This window comes from Alligator mississippiensis, chromosome 8 (genome assembly GCF_030867095.1).
Source record: "Alligator mississippiensis isolate rAllMis1 chromosome 8, rAllMis1, whole genome shotgun sequence".
Classification (NCBI taxonomy): domain Eukaryota; kingdom Metazoa; phylum Chordata; order Crocodylia; family Alligatoridae; genus Alligator; species Alligator mississippiensis.
Genome location: NC_081831.1, coordinates 18,910,735 through 18,936,094, shown reverse-complemented (window position 1 = coordinate 18,936,094; position 25,360 = coordinate 18,910,735). Strand labels below are relative to the sequence as shown.

The window sequence follows — 25,360 nt, the reverse complement described above, 5'->3', positions numbered from 1 at the left end:
GAAGTTTAAAACCAGAAAAAGGGTAACACAATTTTTTGAATACCAAAAAATTCCTCAGAAAAAAAAAGAGATTTAGTCTTCCAGATAAAATTTAAACCAAAATACAAAGAGACAGCTTTTTTCCTATGGGCAAGACCAACATTTAATTCCCACTCCTTATACAGGCTGTGTAACTAATGAAGCTGCTTTCATTACAGCAAGTCTGATTATTCTCTCAAATATGCCCAAGAGAAACCTTTCTTGGCCACAGCAGCTGCCTGAAGATGGAAAGCAAACCACAGGACCAGAAGGATCTGATAATCCTTGTCATCAATTGACCCTAACTTGTTTTCAGAAGTGATTTTGGTAGCCATTCATCCCAGTTCCTTTGTCTTAGCACACCCCAAAATCATCACATTTACAAGTCAGCTTGAATGAGTACCTGTGTTCCAGAGAAGCCCAGGGGTGGAATATCAGGTAGCTGCAGGGGAGACTTCCACTGTATAGGAGGAGTTTGCACAGTGGATGGGTTTGTTAAGGTGTTAATCAAACTGACTCTTCTTCCTTCACTTCCAGGAGCCCATCGGATTCAAATGTGAATGAAAACCTATTTAATCTTCACAACAAAGTTCAACCCAAGGCAACTCCTCCATCTGCCATTGCAATTGCATTGATCCTGGCTGAGAAGAACACAGAACATTTAGCTCCTTCCAGACCAGAGGACCAGCATGCAAAGCCCAAATCAAAGGTAAGTCATGTCTCTTACATACATGTATTGGTCATCAGATGCCTGTCTGAGGGCCAGTGTAGGGGTTCCCTGAATGAGGACTTGCTTTTGATTGCAAGTTCGGTGGCTGGAGCTGAAACTCTGAATAAAGCGAAACTCACTTTCCAGAGCAATGCACCTTTTTAAGAGCCAGAAAACAGCTATAATCTACCCACAAAATATGTCTAATCACTACTGCATTGAACCATGGTATTATTTTCATAATAAGCCTGTTTTATAGCATTTTACATCCAGGTAAACTGTAATGAGCTGTTTCCCACAGTGGAGCTATGTCCCGTGCTTAGTAAAATCTCTTCTGGTTAACATCCATGCTACAGGTTAATAAATGCCACAGTGTCATTTCCTCGATTTGCTGATTTTAGTGAATGCCAAAGGGCAATATACTTAGCAGGGGCTGAACAAAGAGAAGGAAAACAACGATTTCAACAGTCATGTACCGGGCTTTTCTACCTTCCATCAAAATTCTTTTAGGGTCCCTTTGTACTTGGGTTAAGTTTTGAAGAGGCCTTCCTCTCTACTCCGACTTCCTGTTGGACAGGCCCAGCAAGTTGTTAATGTGAGAGTTCCATTTCTGGGAGACAATCTAAAAAATTAAGCATGGTAGCCTTTTAAATGGTAAGCTCCAGCTCACATAGAAGTTATGAGTTTGATGCAAAGTTTACTAGGTAAAGTTTCTTGGCTTTCATTATGCAGGAGGCAAGAGCATAGGAACAATCAGATCACTTCTTATCTTCAAAAATCTATCAATATTTTCAAGTGCATTCCTGTAAAGAATGATGGCTTAAGTAACCATGATGCCATTTTTGCTTTTCAAATGTCCTGGTTTGTTTGTTTTTTCATTTCTGTTGAATGGTTGTTGTTAATAGCTATGCTGTGGCTGTTTAAAATGAAAGGGCCAGCCTTGAGTGGTGTATGACCAGTGTAGCCGCCCATCACTCAAGATCATGCAGGGCACAAACCAGAAAGTCGGTAAACCTCTTGGGGTGTCTTTAGAAACTTATACCTGAATTAGTGCAGCACTGCACATGGAACAGTGAGTCCTGCTAAGAGGTGGGAGGTGTCTTTTGTGGATCTCACATAGGATGTGAAAATTTACAGCTCTGCCAAAGACAATTTGCTCTGTTTACCAGGAATGAATGATTCAGTGGAGCAAGTGTCCAGTGTGATTAATGTTCGGAGTGAAAAGCTTAATGAGGGTAGATGTTATCAAAGTTGCACTCTTTCTCAAAGCATTTCATTATAAACTTACTGGATGCTAACTCACTGGAAAAGGTCTTCATGCTGGGATATGTGCCTCTGGGGCCACTGAGCCAAATGTTAGGAAGAATGATACTGTGCCTCAGTAAAAGAGAGAATTAGCTTTTGTCTTTTGCTTTTTTTTGTATTTCTGCATATGTTGACTCCAAAATGTGATCTTTAAATTTTGAAAAGGAAATTCTAATAGATGGGATTAGAATAATTCAACTGGCCTTGAGTAACGGTAGAAGTCATTGCCATATATCAAAACTTATTTGCCACCTCGCATCCATTGAACTGGAGTTTCTACAAGGATATCTATGGGTGTTGGCTGAACAGCAGCAATCAATCTCAGCATGCAATGGAAACGGATAAGGCTCCACAATGATGAATTGGCCCTGCAGCACTAGGAGAAATAGGGCCTTCCATATTAGATTACAATCCATCTAGGCAATTTCTTGACTGACCACCCCACCAATCAGAAAGGAAGCCGGGACAAATGGGTGTGATGGGATCTCTGGTGAAGAATGGTTTTTGTCAAGCCAGCTCAGCCTTCCATTGTGTCACCATTGTCCCAGCCTGTGGATGGGCCACTGTTGAGAGAAGTGGCCTGTGATGGATGTTACCCTGACCTAACAGCAGTAAGGCCTCCAGGCCTTGACCCATGCAGGTTCCAATTAGCCAAAATTAGTCAGCTGTGTCCAGGGTTTGTCTTCCTTTAAACACCTAACTGTGTGAAAGCAACAGCCCTTTTCTCTGAATCCCCCACTCAACCCTTTGTGGCCTTATCCCCTCCCCCAGGGAGCCTCCTTCAGTTTTGTTTCTTCCCTTTATGAACTATGCCAATCATTAAAGAAACTTAGCAGCCTGGGCAATTCTTAACTCATTAGCCCTTAAAGTTGTTGGACTGAAGAAAAAACCTAAATGAAGCAAACGCTTAAGCACGATAAAAGGATGTTAATGTTTTACCTCGGTGACAATGACCAAATCTGTGGGACAATTATTATGTATATGTCAATGGGTTTAGTGTTACTTTTCCCTGATGTGAGGTCTTCTATGTAGGAACTAATTAAAAATGGAGGAGTTTAATCTGGAGCCAACTTCAGAGGTTGGCTTGAACCCTCCCACTGTGAGCTTTCAAACATGGAAGTATGACTGTTTATATTGATGGGATCCAATATCCTGCTCTAGCAATGGCGTTTTTAACATTTTTGGCAGGCTTCGTGCCTGCAATTATGCTGAACTGTGACATTAATAATTCACTATCTGATCTGCTCTTTCAACATAAAACTCAAGTAAAGACGACATTAGGAACTGCTTGGATTCCCCTCCTCTATCATCCTCCTATTGTGTCTCTTAAAATACTGTCAAATTAAAACTAAATTCCCTTGGAATTAAGCAAAATTGCATTCAAAAGGTCAAAAACACATCCACTTCTTTAAAGGGACCCAGAAAATGGCCTTTTTTAAAATCAATCATTTGGTTCTTAGTTTTAAAAAACAATGAGCTATTTTTTGTTCTGTTGATTTAAATTTTATTGCTTGCTATGTCAGAAGGGGAATAAGATTTGTCTACATTAGGAAAGATGACAGAGTTTAAATGCAGAAACCTGCCCTAACTTTGAACTGTTTCCTAGCATAGCTGAGTAGTAACATCTTTTACCTTGATTTAGCTAGCTTTACAATTAGGCTATCTACACTGGGGAAAAAGAGTACAAATTTACAAGGGTCCAAGTACTTTAGGAGTAGAGCTAGCAAGACTCAAGTAATGGTACCTTTTGAAGTTTCCAAATTCTTGCTTTATGTTGGAACAAAAAGGACAAACCATTCAGCAAAACAGAATTATATATGGTCACAAACTACTACAAGATCGTTTCAGGCTGGACATAAGGAAGAATTTCTTTACTGTCCGAGCCCCCAAGGTCTGGAACAGCCTGCCACCGGAGGTTGTTCAAGCGCCTTCATTGAACACCTTCAAGATGAAACTGGATGCTTATCTTGCTGGGATCCTATGACCCCAGCTGACGTCCTGCCCTTTGGGCGGGGGGCTGGACTCGATGATCTTCCGAGGTCCCTTCCAGCCCTAATGTCTATGAAATCTATGATATATTAACATGTAGCTCTCATTATAATGGACCCCCATAGGACCACGAGAAAAGTTCATTAAAAGAATGTGTTGGCTATAATAAGCATACTCAATTTTCTGCATCTTAATAATGGAAAAAATTAATTCCTGCTGCTGGCTCTTTTAAAAGCAGGGGTCTGTTATAACAGAGTTGCTATAATGAGGTTTGACTATACCTGCTCTCGCATCAAACCTGAGCTGTTCAGCTGGTACTGCCATTTTTAAGATGCAGCTTCAAGTCTCTGTTCTTGCTGCAGCAGAGTACAGGTTTTCATTTCACTCCAGTCCTGATCAGGTACTCGCACTGGCATCTCCTTTACCCCATTCCCGTGCCTTAATTGCTGGGCAAGGGAGATCGTCTTTCTCTGCTCTGAACCTGGCAGAACTCTTGTGTCTTCAAAATGTTGCAGCTTGGATGAAAGTGTAGCTATCACCCAAGTACCCATTTGTTGGAAGTGTTCTGACCAGCTCTGTTTTGGAAAAAACATTTTTTATTTTGGGGTTTTCCCTCATAACCCACTGCTTTTCTCTGCCCCCTCCCATTCCCCTTCCAACTGACAGAAAAAACAGGGGGGGGACGGAGGGGGGACGGGGGGATACTATAACTATTTTTTTTTCAACTGGAATAAAAACCCAACAAAACAAGATTTAAATTCTGGATTGAAAGCTGTTTTTTTTCATACTAATGAAGAAAACCCAACCAATTAAGTTGAAAATTCTGTGCAAAATTCATTCATTATGAAATTAATTTACAGAATATGCCAGTTTCTTTGTCTTACTTGCTTTCATTTTGCATTACAGCAACTGCATCCTTAAGCTCATAACATTTTCTGCTCTGTACTCAGGAAGAGAGATTGGTTTTCTATCTCATACTCATTCACTTCTCTCTATTATTTATATTACAGGATCATTTGGAAGCCCCAAATGAAATGGAAGCTAGGCTTTGTACAGGCACATAGTGAGAAACAGTCCTGGCCCCGAAGACCTCAAAGTAGATAAGAAAGACAAAGGATGGGGGGAAAGGAACATTTCTATCTTTGTCACAGATAGGAAATGGAGAGATAAAACAGTTTGCTGAAGGTCAGAGACACCAAGCTGGGAAATGAACCCAGATCTCTTGTATCACAATCAAGTATCTTATCCATAAAATTCCCCTTTCCCAACAAAACTGGAGGCTTGTTTGGTAATGCCATTCAAACCCATCACTACATAGCAGCAGACCTCCAGAGAGCATGTATAAGAGAAAACTTATGAACATTAAAATACACTTTATTTTCTCTTGGCTGTTTCTTGAAAGAATGGAACATTTTGAATAGGGCTCAGTGGTTCAGGTGGAAATGTGGTCAGTGTTGAATCCCAAACATCTTGAGTCCTGGTCTGACAGACAAAAAAGCTCTCAAAGCTAATTTCAGGGTAGCCAGCAGGCAACCCAAGTTCCTGAGGCTTCTCTTCAGACTCCAGGTGGGAAGGCAAGACCTGATTCATTTAGAAGCAGTTGGTCTAGTAAAACCTCCAAGTGCCAGTATGTTGACCCTGGACAACGGATGAGAGAGGAACATCATAAGAGATAAACTACATAAGGCACTGGCAGACAACAGGCCAGAAAGAGCCTGTCTTAGTTGCTCCATCCACAAAAGCATGGTCCTGCTACTAGACAGGAGGAAGGGGATGGTCTGGGTGAAACAGTACTTCCTTTTTATAGGACCCAGACAGAGATTAATGGACAAAGCAGGGTGATTGGGCCTGAAATCAAAAGTCAGCATCGGAGACAGGTAATGGCATAGGGCTGTTGATCTACCACTATCCTGAGAGCCACCAGTACCAGCTCCTTTAGAAGGGCCAGAAAAGCCCAGAGTGCAACACTAGGGCATAGTCTGTTTCCACAGCAAAACTCTTCCTGAGTCCTGTACTGCAAACTGGCTTTTACCCTGAAGCATGAGTTTTTTCATCTTTAATTCAACTATGGATATTTTCCAAATAAAGGTTTTTTTTCTTGTTCCTTCTGTCCCAGATCCCATTAAGTTGTTGGGCCAATAACAGCTGGTCACAGTAAGCTCCACTGATTAACTGTAGATTGGGTAGCTGCTCTGTAGGGCTGTGCAAAGCTTCAGGTGTGGATTCGATTCAGAGGAGATGCGGCCTGATTCGGCAGCCGAATCTCCAAATCCGAATCAAATCAGGAGACCAATAAAAAGGTCCAAATTGATTTGGAAAAGATTTGGAGAGCTTCGGAGATTTGGGCAGTCCCTGGTCACCACCGCAGGGAGCTGGATCCGGACTCCATGCTGGTAAGTAGTGGGCAGGGGAGTAGGGGCTGGAGGAGGGGGCAGAGGACCATGGGGGGACCCCCACTAGGCCCCATCCCCTACCTACTCCCCCATCCCCCACCTACTCCCCCATCCCCCCTCATGGCTGCCCAGCCCAGTCCCAGCTGCTGGCCTTTTAAAAAAAAAAGCCCCCACTTACTGGGTTCTGCCTGGTGGGGGGCACGAGCCTCACTGCCCCCCACTGTCCCCCACACAGCACACGGCAGTGGAGGGCAGCGGGGATTGCCCCCCTGCCTGGCAGCAGCTGGTGAGTCTGGGGCTTTTTTTTCAAAGTGCCGGGAGCTGGGGTGGGCAGGCAGCCATTGCCAGGGCTGGGAGAGCGGGCAGGGGATGGGGTCTGTGTGATTCGGAGATTCAGCTGATTCAGCATCAGCCAAATCTCCAAATCAGATTTGGCTGTATTAATTCGGGACAGTGATTTGAATCACCAGATTGAATCATTGTCCTCCGAATCGGCTGAATCCAAATCCGAAGCTAATACTAGCTGCTTCACTCAGGCCTACTGCTCTGTGCTCCTCTCCATCGCTAAGACATCCTGCAAATAACACTAAAGTTATGTTAAAACTGAGTTTATGAATGACTCAACCAAGGTAACTGAAGTTCTTCTGTTCATCTCCGCCTGCTCTTGGGTTTCCCCATGTATACGTGGTTACAGCAACTTTATAGGAGGTTTTTCTAATTTTTCTAAGATTGTCTCTATGGTAGTGATGATAATATTTGAGATGCACTAACCAAGATTCCTCTGCTGTCGTATGAAATGAACAGCAATACAGAAAGTAACAAGTGTAAGGCAGCAATTAGATCACTAAAAGATTTCACAGAACAACATTTGTTCCACTTACAATCAGTATCATTGGATAATGGTATCGGTGCTGACCCAGCTAATCCACAGCTCTGAGAGAAATGGAGTTTTAAAAATAAAAGAAAGCTGCCTTGTAGCTTGTTCCTGGGGATAACACTGACTTCAGAATCAGAATCACTGACTTCAGAACAGCTCAACACTGTTCAAGACAAGATCTGGCTTCCAGTCCAAAATATCAGATTATCTAAATGACCCAGCCCTCTGCAATCCAAAAACCTCTTATTAGTCCAGCCCAACTGTCTTAGGCTTGCTCACTAAATCATGCTCTCGGAAGCAATGCCTCTACTCATTCAGTGAGTTAATGCAGTGCTGCTAAAACCTGATCCTCTCCCTGTTAATGGACAGGCGCAGACTCTGTTGTGTTAGTGGCCATGGCTGTTCAGCACGATTAATGCTGTTTAAGGAAAGCTTGAATTACTGACTAATGGGACATTCACACACACAGTTGTCTTTGCTGTTGCTGGCTGCATAGCTGCAGGTCTGCCAGTTTACACAGTCTTGGGGGTTTCATGTTTTGCCCTTTTAGGAGCATTCCAAAGCTGCAGGGATTCCCTTCTCCCGTCCAGAGGAGGCAAATCCTGCATAGACAGGCCAGGACCAAACCTCCTCAGTGTGGGAAACAGGAGAATCCAACTAAAGACAAGCAAGCATGTAGCCAAATCAGGAATGTAGCCTGCCACAGAGGACCAAAAAATATATATATATTTGCCATTTTATCAAGCTTCTCACTTGATCCCTGCAGCTCCCTGTTACCCTTTCTCCTCACTTCCCCATGCCCGTATCCCCTCCTCCATGCTTTGCACAAATGCACAAAGAATATCTTGCTTTGGGTTCCTCCCCTTACATATTCTTTCCAACATTCACGGCCTGTCAACCCGGGCTGGTAACAAAAGCCTCGCTAATTGGAATGTTCATGGAGATAGTTCATCTCTCGCAAGAATAACACACGCCGGCAGGGGTAGCAGGGGCTGCCTTTGGAGCGCCTTTCTTCCTAGTGCCCCACACCTGTCCTTTTTCACAGCTGGATTGCCCAGACCTGGAATCTAATCTCAAGAGAGGGGGGTTTTTTTGTTTTTTTAAATTTTATCTTCAGAGAAAAACAAACAGGAGGGGCACTCATCGATCTTCAGAGAGAAACATTAGCCAAGTCAAACACATGCTGGGGTCTGAAGCAACAGGATGTCCATGAGGTAATGCCTGGATTCACCTTGCCATCTCCGTTTACACCAAGGACATGCTGAAGAGAAGATGAAGAGTGGCTCTGGCACAGAACAAAAGGAAACTTGAAAAGCGCATTGGCCAAGATCAGTTACAAATTGATTTTAGGATTTCAGATTGACAATGGAAAATGGGTGCTGAACTACTGTTGCTAATCAGTGCATGCCAATATGGTGTTATCCTAGAACCCTCTTAGAAGAACTTCCCTTCATCTATTCATCCATGTGGGTACTTTCAGCAGGCTCACCACGCATATTAAATAGCTTCTGCAATTGTTTAAATTACAGTAATGACCTGACCAAGCTCAGGAACCCATTCTGATAGGGACCACACAATAGCTGCAGTCAGCAATGACCAAGGGGCTGCACTCTAAATAGAAACGTCAGGCAAAATATGAGGAAGTAGAGGGGGTGTATATTGCCACCTTCAATGTACTGTTGGGGAATTGGGGCATGGGGAGGTTAAGTGATTTGCTAAGTTCACAGAGTGGCCCTGTGGTAGAGCTAGGAATGAGGTTCAGATTGTTCAGTACCTTATCTGCAAATACAGTCTTCCTCTTACCTAAACCTATGAGGTTGGATTTTAAATGATTCAGGTCAATGTCCCTTCACCTGTAGGGAAAGAACACACAGTACAATTCAGGAGGTAGAGCACAAAGATGGTTTTTACCTGGGGAAGTAGCTTTGTGCTCTCCCCATGTAGCATGCAGAATAATTGTTCCACTGGTTTTTATTTGTCTCTATTGATTTAGGTTGGTTAAACTGAATTCTAGTGGTGCTCAACAAACCAGGAACCCCATGAACCAGTAAACCAGAAGGACCATTTCTGTTCCAAAGCCCACCAGCAAACTGGTAGCAGATGAAGGGTTTCTTTGAAGTCCTGCTACAGGCAGTCCTCGGACTCATGACACAATTGGTTCCCGAAAACTGCATCTTAAGTCAAAATGCCATAACTCTGAACCAATTTTCCCGTAGAAACAATATTATAAATGGGAGATTGGTTCCTGAACTCTATTTTCACCAAAAATAACACAGAATTTTGTACTCAATCAATTATAGATGAGTAATATAGCTACGGCAATGTATTTATATTGTAAATAGCAATTATATTGATTTAGAAGGACTTCTTTGAGGTGACTTTGCTGGACTTTTTGAAAGGCTCTTGGTTGGCCTTTTTGAAGGGTTCTTGGCTGGAGTCTTCTTAGGAGTCTTGTCTGCAGGTTTGTCTGCTTTCTTAAAGAAAGTGTCCAAGACCATTTGGACAGATGTTCTCCAGGGAGATGGGCAATGCAGAGAACTTGTTCACTGCCGTGGCGTCAGATCAAGCGCCGTAAAGTCGAAACTGATGTCAGAAAGTCGAAGCAGGGTGTCAATTTATAAATGTTGTAAGTGTCATTTGTTGTAACTCGAAACATCTTAAGTCGAGGACTTCCTATAGTTAGATTTCAAGGTACCATCATTTATGACAATGATTTTTGCACCTTAAAAGCTGCCTTGTTCCCACCCCTGTAACCTCCAACCCCAACCGTTTGCACGGACAAAATTGAACAAAAGGTACTTAAATAAAAACTCTTATAAAATCAGGCCGGCGCCCTTTCAAGGATGCTTTGTTGTAGAAAATGTTCAGTTTTTCCCACTTCCAGTTGGCCTATAGATGGTACAAAAACAGTACTTTGAGCCTCCTACCTATGTTAGAGAACCAGGAAGAATAGGTGCATGAACATTTTGAAGTCCACAAAAGTGTACAGGTTTTGTTTGAACTGAGGGTTCAGTCTAATTTTTGTTTGATCCAAACCATTTTAACCAGTTTAATTCAGAGTATAAACGGCTAGCACAAACCTCAAGAGTTCATTCACTTGTCATATTTTCCATGCTTATTTTGCCTCAGTTCACAATAGGACTGTTTAATTAATAGGCATTCATTAAGGCTGGATCTTATGTTAATTCATAAAGAGAAAGCAAACAAACCTAATATGACTGTCCGTGCATTGATTAAAACAAATGCCTAAGAGAATACTGTAATGAGGATTCAACACTTACACAGTCTTTACATTAGAGACCTGTCATTTTCTAATGATGTGCCTCGTTAACCTCAGGCACTGCGGGCCTGCAATCTCTGCTCAGATACTTTATGATGCTTTAAACCATACTGCAGGTAGGACACACCACATCACCTATGGCAGTACCCTTACCCAGCACACAATCTATTTTAATTTTTAAGAGTTCTTAGCTATTATTTTAATTCCAAACCCAGTGTTTTCCAGATGATGGAAGATGTGCAAGTTTCCAAAAGGGAAATGGTTAGTTTTATATCTAGTTAAAAGTTTCCACCGAAAAATGTTTTTCAAACGAATTTTTTTTTTCCAAAAGGAAATAGCAAATGTTTACTTCCTTTGAAATACTTTGACTTTTCAGTTAAATAAATCTTTGTTGTTTTGTTTCAAATGTTTAAGTCATTATATTTCTGTTTTTATTTCCTAGACTAAAAACCTAGGCTAAAAGTTTTCTTGAATTCAGTTTTTGTTCAAAAAAAGAAAAATGATGAAGTATCTTAATGAGAAAAGTTTAGTTTTGCTCATAGTTCCCTTTCCCCCCCATAGCGTCTTTGTTTGCCCTAACAAATTTCACATTAGGAACTCCCTCCATGACGTAACTTATACCTTCTACTTCTATCTACATGCTGATAAAATATATGCGTGCAGTGAGGATCAAGAGGAAAATTAGTTACCTCCACCATTTAAGATCTTAACAGACCCTATTCTCACATTATTTTAAAGACACATTTGTGAGAGTAAGGTTTAGGGTTACATACATTTGATGGACAGCATTTTTAAAAGAAAAATTGGCTCTAACAATTGTCATCAAACTTTTGCTAAAAGTGAAAAAAAAAAGGTTGACTCACCAAAACCCTTTTTTTCTTGGTGCTTAATAACTCTTTAGCTTATACTTCTGATGCATTTATTTCAATTGAAAATGGCAAAAAACATTAGAAATACTAGCCCATTTTTAGGGCCTGCAAAAAATAATTCTGTTTTCCTTTTGTGTGAGGTGATGTATGTGCTCACGCTATAAAAATCAGGGAAACATTCAGGTCTAGTCTCCAAAAAATTAGATTTCTGATATAAGTCCCAGCTCACGTCTGGACACTAGAGCCTTTAACAAATAACATTGGTCTGAAGGAATCAGTCACCAGAGTTTGGCTTAGGTTAGCACAGAGGGGGAAACAAAAAGCTGTATTTTAATTTAATTTGATTCATTGTAGGCTGCAAGAAAACAGTGGAACTGAAACCAAACCCACGGCTCTTTCCTGCAGACAGCAGCCTCACGTTCTAGTCACAGGACATGGTGAAGACAGCCCAAATGTAGCAGAAGAAAGAAAAAGCCGGGAGTCACCGCCTGTGTTTATTTTCTCTCGATCTGTAAAGTAAGCTGCCAGACAGAATCACTTACCTCATGGGCCCGCAGCCGCACTGCAGCGAGATGTCTGCAAGGGGAAAGGGAAGACTAGCAAGCTCCATGGTCTGCTTGAGCATACAAGGGGCATGCTGTTTTTTCTGAAGGTTGAAAGAGCCCGTTTAAGTTTTCCTCCAACTTTGCCTCCTAAAAATGAACTTTTGACCTCTTTTTTGATTTCATTGTTCCATGCAGAGGCAGAAGTACATAATGTAAGAAAGGCAGTTCTGCTTTGATACCTCTGTGAAGTCCAAAACCGGGAAGCATCCCATTAGCAGTCCCGTTCTCACAAGTTTGAAGACAAAGGTTTTAATCCAAATAAAAGTGAATGTTGGGGCATCTAAATGCAATCGCCAGTGGTTCAGCACTCACTTCTTTCCCCCTTGACATCTCAGCGTAGGATTACAATGTACATCGAGCAGTGGAAATTCTCAGCGTTTCCCTTTATTAACCTCTAGCTGCCCCTGGTCAAGACACAATGTCATAGTGTAATGAGTCCATGCAATTCAGATTAAAAAAACATAATTGTTATAACTAGAAGCTAATTTCTTCAGTGCTGTTACCAGATTATTGCCTGGTGAACCAAGATCATTTGCCCACCAAAAAGGGAAGGGGGGCAGGGTGTCAGGGGAAAGGCAAAGAAAAAGGAAGGAAGCCACAGAAAATGTAGTAATTCTTTTAATAAAGGACATATCAGTATTTATTTTATCCTCATCATCAGCCCATCCTGTTAAGCCCCCATTTCCTATATGTTCCCCCCTGCTCAAGAAAATCCAGAATCTAGCAAGGCCCAGCTCTCAACCAACTCAGCAGCTTTTTCCCTAGTGTGATTACTTCATCTCTTGCCCAGCTCTGAAGCTATTTTTCCTCCTTGGCACTAGGGCTGTGTGAAGCACCGGTTGCTGATTCGATTCAAAGGAGATTCGGCCCAACTTGGCAGCCAAATCTCCAAATTGAATCAGGAGACCCATTAATCTCTCCAAATCAAATCGGAAGCCTCCCATTTGATTCAGAGAAATTTGATGATTCGGCTGTAGACACAGCTTGATATGTTTTTTCTACATACGAGGTATGTAGAAAAAACATATCAAGCTGTGTCTATGGCCGAATCGCGGAGTCTCTGAATCAGAATCGAATCTTCAGAGTCAGATTCGGCCAAATTGAATCGGGACAGTGTTCCGATTCAGCGAATCGAATCACTGCTCCCCAAATCAAGCCGAATCTGAATTGAACGCTGCCCACTTCGCACACCCCTACTTGGCACTCCTTCACTGTCCAACCCTGCCCTAGGGCTACCTTTCCTCACTCAGAAATGAGGTGGGACTGTCTTATATAGGTCCAAGATCACTCCCATTGCCAGCAGCCTCTGAAAAAATCAGTTAACTGGAGCTGTCTGCTTTGATTCCTGCCCCCACCCTATCAGAGGCATAACAGGCAGCAGTGGCAGCAGCTGCAAGAGCCAAGCCAGCAGCAGTGATGGCCACAGTTCTTGTGTCACCCCAGAATAGGCCGCTGCCCCAGTCTCCATCCCTCATTATACTGCTGCAATCCATATAACAGTTCATTCTGCAATAAGTTCTGAAAAACCCAGGCTTCTAAATCTTTTACTAAAGGAGAGCTGCTATAGTAGTGTTCAGGTTTGATGCATGAGCCAGTGCTATTTTTTTGCTTAACCAGCACTTCGAAGGTATTGGCACATCTGAACAGGAGGGAGCAGGAACAATGTGGAAGATGAAAACCTTGGCTCCACATTAACTGATGTCCTGTGCTGGTAAAACAGCGTCTTTGCAGACATAACAATACCTTTCTGTGAATCTTACCTGTCAGAGGGTACAGTCGGGAAGTGGTCCTACCTGGCAAGTATAAGTCCAGCACGTAGGACTGTCTTTCCCAGAAAAATGCAGAGGTTTAGGCTGGAACTAGAAGTGAGACTTAAGTACCTAACTTTTTTGGGCCTCCCTAGAAATCTGAACTGTAATGCCTTATTTCTCTAGGCATCCTGATAATAGCAGCCCAAATAGTTTCCTGTATAGAGTGATATGGCCTGTTTCCTTTTACACCTAGGGGTCTCCTTGCCTATAGCTAGGGTACTTCCTCTATTCTCTGGATCGTGCCTAGGACTACAAACCTGGAACTTTTTTGGTGTTCTAGGTTGCTGCCAGAAACAATATACAGCAAACTGATGTGGGATGCTTTATGTTGCTTCAGGATTGCTAGAGAGACCGCGTCTTTGTGCAGAAAGAACATCTTTGTTCAGTCAGCAACCCCATGACAGGTGTAAGCTTGAATAGAGACATCACACTGTCTTCCCCCTACATGCCATGTGCTATTAAATGGGAGTAGCAATTACAAAATCTCCATGTGGTATTTCTTTCTCTCTTGTGAATAGATCTGGTGACATTTTTACTTCAAAACATTTTTGAAAGTGAAGTGACCTGTCTTCAAAAGAAAAAAGACCTGAAAATTTTCAGTTCTTCATTAAAAAAAACACAACAGCATTTTTTTCAAGTTTAGCATTTTCATTCTCTCACTTCTTTCTCCCCTTCCCCTCCTGCCCTGCCCTTACTCACACACTCCTTTGTTTTCAGTTTTTCCTTTCTTCTCGTTTGTCCTTTTCCCCATCTTATGACTGGAAAAGGGGGTTGGAAGAGAAATCACAGTGGAGCATTGAAAGCAAATATGAAAACGTTCCAAACTTGAGGGCAGTTCAAACATTGTACATTTTGCTGGAAAACTGAACATTTCTTTATTTTTATTTGCACAGCAAACCACGTTGTAATCTGCTGTACCTGTTCCCATCGTAAGGATGTACGTGTTGGGATCCTGTACTATGGACATCCAAGTTGTGGCTGCTGAGGAGAGGAGGAAATTATAAATCAGAGAAAAAAAGATGGTTGCAAACCGTGTAGGCCAGGCAAGGGAGGCATGCTGGCTGGGCACCCCCCAGGTGGCACAGCTCCATGTGGTGCAGTAGCTCCTAGACACAACCGGACCTACAAGGAAGACCAAGATAATAAATAATCAGACCAAAAATAATCAGATCTGTTATTGCCTCCTTCTGTCAGTGCCTGTGAAAAGAAGACTAGGGTGAATGGTGAGGCAAAACTAGGGCTGGGCAAAAACTGACAAAGAAACTTGAAAACATATTGGTGATAAAATACAGTTTTGTTATTTAAAAAATGAAATCTGGGCAGATGTGGCTTGCAGTCATTCTGCTTTTCTGCTGGGGTCGTCCCCACTTTCCCCTGTCAGATCTTGGTGATCTGCAAATTTTGTTCATCAAGACTTTTTTGTGCAGTTTTTTTTCCCTAATATTTTTTCGGGGGTTCACAGAGCCTGTTGTCACAGATCGGAAACCGACCCAACGTGGGGGTCTGCACTCTTAAAAAATGGCCAAAGCCATTAACAGGCACTCTGGCTTCAGAAAGAGTGAATGCTGGCCTCCCCACCGTTCCCTGGATGCAGATTTCAGCCTATGCAGCTCTACTTCTAGTTGTAAGCTGCCGGGGAAATGTTAAATTAGGAGCATCTCTGGAAGGAAAAGCAGCACATCTGAAGTGCCTCACTAACAATTAAATGCCTTTGGTTAGTTGCTCTTCTATGACCAGGATAAATTTTGTAAGGGCAAGAGCAGGTTTCATAGCGGGATGTTTCCAAGCCAGCCCGCTGTGTAGCATTTGAGGACAAGCAAAATTCAGACACCCTTCCATAAAGAGCTCCCAAGCTGCTCTGAGCGGCACCGAGCGCTCCACATAGCTCCAGCTCCTGAGTGCTGTGAGTACTCTAATCTAGAGCACTCGGGTATTTGAAATCTCAATTATTTATGTGTTCATGCTGTGGGTTAATGCTGACTGACACTAAAACACTGCCTAGATTTAGCTTCATAAAATTTTTATCCCCACTATGAACTACAAGTCTTTCTCCAATTTCATTTAAAGGAAACGGAGTATCAAAAAGCCTACTGAGGAATTCATGAGCAACCAGTTATGGCCCCACTCTTCCTCCTAGCCAAATCCTGGGACTTGATTACCATGGCAACATATCATAATTTTAATGCCCTTCCTGGTTGCAGTTGTACAGAGACAAGTACATTTGCTTGCTTCCATATTAACCAGCCGTCTACTTCAGGTTGGGTGTAAGGTTCGTGGCCGTTGCTTCCTACCTCATGGTCCTACTAGGGTGTATATATATGTCAGTTCATTCTGTTTGCAAAGTGTTTGGAAAATGTAGTGGAAAATCAGCAAACTTAAGCAAACACATAGTCTCATGTGCACTAATCTTCAGGCACTGCACTGTATACCAGTGGGAAGGGCATCTGTGTGCAGTCAGACAATTTATTGTGGCACAGTACAGTGAGGTCTTTTGCAAGAAACTACGTGTTCCTTATCTGGGTTATGCCTTAAAAAAATATTTCAACAAATAAAGGCAACATTTACTGCAGCTGGATTAAAATTGGACTTCAGTCAGAATCACAATGTAAATTATGAGCTTTTATGAAGACATAAAATTATATATCATCATTATTACCTAATTCAATGATTTGTCTTATTTTAGAAAAGAAATCCACTAAATTGCAACACACCCTTATGGGGTTATAATCTACACTTCTGCATCAGATTATAAACAAAATAGATGCGTTCTTGATTTTATCTACTGTATGGCATGTGTATGTGCATGAACTATAGTATTAGTCTTTGTTATAGCACAGGTAAGTGAAATTGGGATGGAACTATTATAAATGTCCTTTCTCAGAGAGTTGTTTGATAAGCAGATTTGAACCTGCATACAGAATCTGGTAACCAAACAATATATAATCCCAGCTCATCAAGCATCCCTCTGATGCAATAACCCATCAATGAACTAAAAATGCTTTATATATTTTTCTTTCTATGCACTTACCTGCCAGCAAGTGTTGCAAATGCCAAGTACAGGCAGCAGTACTTACTTCCTGCTCTATTCACAATGCTGCTCATACTTCTTCATTAGAGAAGGCAAGCATGATTTATTCCGTGGTAGTTTATTTGACTACATATAAGCACACATGCTTCTGTGTCCAATAGAGCTGTGCAGAGACTGGGATTTCCATCTAATGGGAAATTCCACAGTTATGAAATTTGTTTTCCTTGGAGGGTTTTTTAAACAAAAAAATGGTTTGGGGTAAATCAAGGTCTGCCATTTACAGAGAACAAAACTGTCTCATTCCAATGTTGATGCTTTTTTTCATTTACAAAATTATGAAATAAATTCCATTTGTAATTGAAAATACATTGTCAAATGAAAAGTGGAAATGCTCCATTCCTATATTTCAAAAGGAACTGTTTCAACTGTATCTAAATGCTTTGTTTTACTTTTCCCCAATACAAAATGTCATTGCAATCAGCAATAGTGTAATGAGCAGCGGGAGACTGGGACACTAGCCCCAGGCACCCACTTAGAGGGGTATGGCAGCTGCCATCACCACCAACCCAGATGCTGCAGTCAGTCTAGTCTGTGCCTCCACTGCCACCCAGGATGCAGCCCCTGGCTGTTAAGCCTCTGGAAATCAGCATGCCCCCTGGGAAGTTTTGTTAAAATGATATCTTCCAATACAGAAAAATATTCTCTTATTCCTTCATGAATCCCTCTCCCCCAAGATGCTGGTTACTTCTGGGACTGATAAGAGAATATGCTCAGAAGCAAACCCTGCTCCAGCCTCTCACTTGCGTGTTGAAAGAATCTCTTGCAGACTCATAGTAACTCTTTGCTAAACTTCAGTTTTAAGTTGGAGAGAGAGTTGAGTTGGTTTCCCTGCTTCTGAAGGGGTCATCCCCTTCCTGGTCAGTGCCAAATGCTCCCTGCCATAAAGTTCATCAGCAACTATTCTTGAGCCTTCAGGATGTACTGGATTGCGTCAGCAGCAGGTATTTTGGATGGTGTTCACATGAAGAATGATTCTCTTCTGAGTTCTCCAATCTGTCCTTTTTGCCTATGTCCTGCTGCAACCTGCATGCTGTGCTGTCCCATCCATGAGCTTCAAGAAGGATGAATATTTACAACACAGTTTAACTCTTGGTATGCTTCTTGCATCAGTTATGCTTTTTTATTTTTATGTCATAAAAACATCACCCAGGCCTGTACCCAGCCTGTCTGGCAGAAACGAAGTCAGGGAACTAAAGTGGACCCTATTTACAGGGATTTTCTGTTAAAATACCACACTGATCTACAGTTTCTAGAGGCAAGAATTCTTGTGAGCGGTATCTTTTATTGTACCAATGGCATGGTTGGTGTAGAACAGGCAAACTTTCAGGTATCAGTAGCATTCCCCAGTGGACTAAATAGCAAAGCTGGTGAGAAAATAGTTTTCCTGTTGTTTCTAAACTTTGACCATCTTTCCCCTCCCCCCCGGGAAAAATAGTGTATTCCTTAAAACATTTCTGCAATGTATTTTCAGATTTTCACTTAACCTCCCTCCCCACTCCCCCTGAAAAATTAAGGTTTTGTTTTGTGCCAAAGAATTTGTTTTGGGGCAGGTAGAGGGCTGGGAGGTTATTTTTGTGTTGATCCTTTTTTTTTTTTAAACAAAACCTGATTTTGTTCTGCAAAATTTTCCGTTTAATATATAAGATATTTTCTACTGAAGGAAAAATACATTTTGGAGAACAGGTTTCAATCAGGTCTACCAAATGGCAAGTTTTCCTCCTCCCTAAGGCTCAGATGCCACAAACACTTTGAGTTGTGCTTAATTTTAAGCACAGGAGTAGAGATTGAAGCCTTTAGCTGCACGTCTGTATTTTAATCTTTATCTTTGACTGTACATATTCTCCCTCACACAGCGTCTTTTGTGAGGGGCTGAAAGATTCAGGAAACTGTTCTTTTTTTTCCTTATCTTAAAATAAAAGTTTTCCAAGTGACCATAATCATAAACCTAATACTTTGATGTTATTGGTTTAATGGTTTTGTGAACTATATGCACCCTTTTTCTGGAAAATGTGGTCTCTACTGTGTTTTTCTGGAAAACGTGTTCTCTACTCTTCTAAAAATCAGCCCAAATACTACAGTGACAGGCACCTTGCATAAACTCGTATAACCCAAATCTGAAAGGAACTTAATTATGCATTTTAACTCCTATTCAGAAAAAGCACTTTTAGGAATGTGCATCAAGTTAAGTATATACTTAAAGCTAAGCAAATGAATAAATATTTTCCTGAATAAGGATGTTTTCCTAGGGTGATAACAGTCCATAAATAACTAAACCTAGTACAAGTTGCTAGCTTAGTAGTACCAAATGCAGAGAGCTAGATCTTCAGCCAGTGTGAATCATACTCTCTTCAGTGAAATGTTGATTTTTCACCAGTTAAAGATCTGATCTTTATTGTGTAGTGTAAATCCATGTACAAATCAGCCCCTTTTCCACCACTGTAAATGACCTCTTTTTTTCTCTTTTTCTGAAAATGCCCCAAGAAAAACCTTTTGGTGCAACTGACTTGTTACTGGCAAACTTTCACTACAATGAAAACAATGAAGCTTTTTTTAAAGTTTAAACTGTGTCTATAATGCTCCCAAACAGGTCAAATCCTTTTAAAAGTCTCCATCCCTTTATTTATTATTCAGTGATAAAGGGCTTGAGCGGGAAGTGGGGAAGGGAGTTCTGCCTTAGTACAGGATAGAAAAAAAATTAGCTCCTGACTGAGACATCAAGTTAATGTTTCGATTCAATTTGAACTTCTATTTCTAAATGAATATAAAACTCAGAAATACAGAAACTCAGACAAGTCTATATCTCTGGCAAGGCTAGCTGTCACCACTTAAGTGAAGGGTGTACTATAAACAGACTTTGTGCATGACGAAACTGCTAAGGGCTGTGCATTATATACTCCCTTTTTCAAAGCTCTGCCACCTACGAGACCTGACCGCCAGCGTGGACCAGTGCCAGGTCTAGTGACTGCTGTGAAGTTGCAAGTGAAGTACAATACATGTTCAGAATCCACTTCCAAAAACTATGTATCCTATACATAAAAAATTGACTTTAGCAATCCTTCAGGTACATGGATCAAATCTAGTTCTTCAAAATGCACTTCTTACTGGTGCTTACTACTTATGTGTTTCCTGTCACTCTGGTTGTAGTGAACAATCAGGGTATTTAACGATGGGGATTTGATTAGAAGTTATTATTCTGACTGATATTTTCAAAGGCAAGAAAGAATCTCTTACTAGTTTAAGCACCATCCAATTCTATTTAGACTATATAATAGTTTGTGGGACAGCTAGATAGAGCCAGTTACAAATTGGCTGTCCTGCCTTGTTTTTCAAAGCCTCACAGAAGTGTTGGATTCATCCTCTCCTTCTAAGGTACTGATCTTTTTACTCTGATCATATCTGGTTCAGGGAAGTTCCCTGTTTCAAGGCTGTCAAAAGCTCCAAATGTGAACTGCTACAAACATGACTGCAACAACATTCGCTTGTGCTTTTACTAAACCTGACAAAATTCATGACAGAATTTCCCTTTGTATATCTAAAAGCACAAGGACATCAAATGTTGTGTGATGCATATCACCCCCTTTACAATGCATGCCTGTCTATGTGCACACACTTGTGCATAACTATATGCTCTAGAGCAATTTGTGTTTATGAAGCTTTGCAGGTTTATTTTGCAGCATTTCTATATAGATACTTTACCAAGGCTATGCAGAACAACCTCCCACTATTTTTTTTGTTCACAGAAGCCTTCATTTGACTTTGGAATAAGAAATATGGATCAGAACGAAAACCTCCTACTGAAACCACCTCGAGCTAGAAGAAAGTTTAGATGTGGATCTGGATGACCCAAGACTGGACATAGGGAAAAACTTATTTACAAGCTGAGTGCCAAGGGTTTGGAACAGGCTCCCCCCAGAGGTGGTACACTCATCCACCCTGGTGATCTTCAAAAAGCATCTTGACACCCACCTTGCTGGGGACATCTGACTCCAGTAGTCTTTCCTGCCCAAGTGCAGGGGGGCTGGACCCAATGATCTTGTAAGGTCCTTTCCAGCCCCTAACAACTATGAAACTATGAATCTGTGAACTGAACCCTGTGCCTACTATGGGGTAAATGAAAACCCTTGAACTGACTCTTTCCAAATTTAGGTCTGGGTTTCTTTTTGATTCATGCCCATAGTAACATTCACTCACAAACACAGACTACTTTTCTATCTATGTTCTAGTTTCCTATGAGGTAGGAAAATGTCACTGTGCCCATGGAGAGCTAAAGCTCATACAGACTCTGTGTAGCTCCATCTACACTGATGCACAGAGTTGACCTTAAGGTCATTCTCAGGAATATAGCTACCAGCTATCTATACTTTAGGCTCTTAACACCAAGGTTCAAATTGCACTTTAACTCTTGGGAGAGTGAAGGCGGTGGTGGGAACCAGAGGGCAGCCCTGGCACAGGCTCCGGGCAGCTACAGCAAAAAGCACCCGGCAGCGATGAGGGGAGGAGCCGCTTTTCCCCCGTGCTAAACAGCAGTTCCTGCCCGGCTGCTGGGGGGGGCTCATCTCTTATGGGGAGGCTCAGCCCCCCAAGGCCCAATTCAAACCCTGCTTAACACTCAATGTGCAGCAGCTATTTAGCAGCCAGCCCTGGTTTCATTTGTCTCCTGACCTGTCCTTTTCTGCAATGTATCTAGAATTTAGTGATATACCAGCCTCAACCACAGGAAGTGCACTCACAACAACCTAACAGTACCGAGTTCCTGATTTCCAGTTTTTACCCCTTCCTTTCTCTACATTTGAGGACTAGAGACAAGCACTGAAGGAAAGGCAAGAGACTGCAGACAGTCAGTTGAAGGGCTCTGCTTTGCAAATAAGAAAATGCAATGAGAACCACTGTGGTGCAGGTTACAAGCACCACAATTCAATTCAATTTGAACTTTTATTTCTAAATGAATATAAAAATCAGAAATACAGAAACTCAGACAAGTCTATATCTCTGGCAAGGCTAGCTGTCACCACTTAAGTGAAGGGTGTACTATAAACAGACAAGAGAAAAAAACCCTCATATGGCTCAGCCTTAAATATGTGTAGACATACACTAGATGATATGCCCACCATTACACAAGGGGCACCTATAAGTATGCTCCAGGGGTGGGGCACGGGGAGAGGGAGGTGTTTTAATTAGGGTGGTTCTTGGGAGCCAGTCTAATTAAAATGCCCTCAGCGTCTCATGTGTTCAGCATCCCCATGTTGCAAAATGGCGGCAAGGGCACTTTAACTAAAGCTCGATCAATGAGCTTTAGTTGAAACACCCCTGCTGCCGTTGTGAAACACGGGGACGCTGAAAACATGAGCTGCTGCAGCACACTGGAGTGGCCTGCTCCAATGCGGTCTAACCAGAATGCATTGGGGCACATGGAAAAATACCCCAAGAAGTCTGTGGTGGATCAGGGAAGTGAAACTAGCTTTTCCAAAGTCCAAGGTAGCACTCAATCTGCTAAACCATCCCTTCTGTGAAAAGTATAGGATACTTACTGTTCCCGCCTGTTTGAGCAAGAGCTATAAGGGGGCAGCACATCTGAAAATCAACCCCAAAGTATAAAACTAATTTGCAAAATTCCCAGAAAACATTGCATTGGGTTTGAGATATTCCTAAAATAAGAAACAATGGTATGAGCCACGTTACTGTAAACTACCTGCATTTTGGTAAATGTGGTACTCACACCTTACAAACAAACCAGGGACTTGCATAAAAATCTTGCCAGACAAACATATCAGACTACTGCCCTCTATAACAACATGCGTTTTTGTTAAGTATTTTTTTTACATGCTGATTTTTTGGCAACATGACAACAAAGTTAATCAGACCTTTCATTTCTTTAGCTGGCTTTAAAGGATTTGTAATATTATACTCATATATTGGACGGCAGAAGGAAATTGTTTGTCTGATTCAAAATCTGTTATTTATTGTGCATTAACAGCACAATCTCCTTATGCAGTCAACAGCAGGATATTTTATCAGGCTTGGGAAGCGAGTGAAACCCCGTATCCAATTCTACCGAGTGACACAACCTACTCTGATCCTTAGAAGCCACCTCACGAATACTAAAGAGCCAGTACATAATGGCCTTTAAAGAATATAGTTTCCAATTAGGTCATTGGTTTCAAACGCAGGGTATACTAAATTAGTAACATTTGGTGGTAAATTTCTTTGAAGTTCTCATTAATCTTTCTCTTGGATTTGAACTTTTCTTGGCCGTGTTCCTCATAGAATCTGGATCCTAGTTATGTCAAAACACTGATTAGCCCCACAGTTTGAAGGCAGGGGGGGATTAGGTAGGGCGGGTGTTAGATTTCATGAAAGGCCTATTTACCTAGTCGTTTAGCATGACCAAATGGGAGGGCAGCCAACAAGGGCGACGCCTTGGAAAAATTCCAGGGTTGCTACCTCATTAGGGATCTCCACAGCAAATGGTAGGGTTGCAGTTGTGAGAATAACCAGCGTTAGAATTCAGCTTCCACTAGCAATAGGACAAGGTGACTTTTGTCTTGTCTTGTTTGGCACCATGACAGAGACTAGGGATCTACCTTTAACTACGGGGGGTACATTTATCATGTAGCAGCCCACCTTGACTCTACTAAGGTTAGTGGGAACGGAATTTGGTCCCTTATATGAGAATCTTCTGATAGCATCAGTACTCTTTTATATAATGCCCAGTTCAAAATCCCACAAAGTCAACTGGAGTCTTTGCATTCATTTCAATGTACTTTGGATCAGGCCCTTATCCTGATGCTCTACCACAAGAAGAATGAAGAAAATCATTGAGGTTCTTTAACCTGGCCCCTCACCTAGAGAAGTGCAGAGACCCATGCACTATCTCAACAAAGGATCAAAGGGATTCTCAGTTGAAACACAAATAACATTTCTCCCATTTTCCAAGTCATATTGCTTTGCTCCTGGGTATAATCCAGTTGTTCTACAGAAGCCTAGTTCTTAAATCCATCTGGAAACGCTATTGGTGCAGAATTGGCAGTGTGCATTTTAAACAGTATTTCCTATGGTGATAATTCTTGACTTTGGTGCCTGGGCACCCTTGGGGTACCTCGAGATATTTTAAAGTGCACCTCAGGGTGCTGCCCAATGTTAGCGCTATTACCTACATGATTTACAAGATAAGCCCAGAGATTTCAAATAGAAATTCATAGTGTTAGAAACATTGTGATCTGTTGTGTTCTGAGTTCTTTGCGAGAAGAATTTCTCTATTGGTTTCCTATAGTCAAAAAATGAGTGAAAATTAAGAGATAACATGTTCTGAGGGGTACCCTACATCACCAAAGGGATGCCTTGAGTCTTCCTAGGGGTACCTTGAGTCTGAAAAGGTTGAAAACCACTGTCCTATGTTGACCATATTAAAAAATTGCTCTTAAAAAGATGCTGTGTGCTAGCTGTGTTGAGGTTAAGAATTTGATGTAAAAGTCACTAAAAGCCATGGGACTTATCTAAGAAACCACCTCTCATCATGTGAGCTATTGTCACAGTTGTGATGTGTGAGCTGGAGATCTATTAGTATAAGAAGGGGTGGACTGCTGATCTAGTAGGGACCTTCATCTTTGCAACTTAGTTCCTCCCTTGCTCTGTAAGAATTAAACTTTGTTATCTTTTAAGACATATTTGAAAGGTTACCTTTCAAGACATGTTTCAAGGTATCTTTTCACCCTTGCCTGCAAGATGACGGATTTGTTTGAAATCCTTCCAGATGCTGAAAGCAGCATAGGGGCATTCTGAAGGAGAGTTTGAACTGAATTTTGTTATATCTATATTATCACTTGATTATTTGATCTTGGGATAATTGAAGGCTCTGTAAATTTAGTAAGGTCTTGTTTAGATGTTTGTCAAGAGACCCATGTCTTTGGAGTGGTTCAGAGAGAAGAGAGTACTTCTAATGACAATAAACAAATTACAGTTTAGAAGGAGAAGTGAAGATAATAATGATTAAAAATAAGTTACATTTAATTTTGGAGAAAAGAAAAGTTTGGGTTTTGTGTGTGTATGAAGGGGAAGGTTCAGCTTGGTTCTTATTTCATGCAAAATCCCTTCCTTCACCTCTTGGAAGAACGTAGCTGTCAACAAATCAAAATTGCACCAAAAGCTTCCTCCTTTTTGCTAAAGTTCCTAAAAATTAGACAATTTAGAACATGCTTCAGAAAACACTAATGCATATGTTTAAATATAAGCATATGAATAGTTTCAATGACATCAACAGGAACAGTTGATATAAATAAAGTTTAAACATGTAGATGTAGGTTGGATCATGGCCTCACAATTAAACCAAAGTAAACATTAATGATCATAATTAGGGTCATTAGGCTATGCTGGAAAAAGCAAGAGCAGCATATTACTGCCTGGAAAAAAAACACAGGTC

At 41.4% G+C, this 25,360-nt stretch overlaps 1 long non-coding RNA gene across 1 annotated transcript; it reads left to right on the top strand.

Annotated features, from left to right (window-relative positions):
• The first annotated feature begins 241 nt into the window (after window positions 1–241).
• LOC109282754 (uncharacterized) lies at window positions 242–16,516 on the top strand. The gene is made up of 3 exons (XR_002089779.2): window positions 242–727; window positions 11,795–11,956; window positions 14,750–16,516. It is a non-coding gene; the product is annotated as an uncharacterized LOC109282754 (long non-coding RNA).
• Window positions 16,517–25,360: the final 8,844 nt, after the last annotated feature.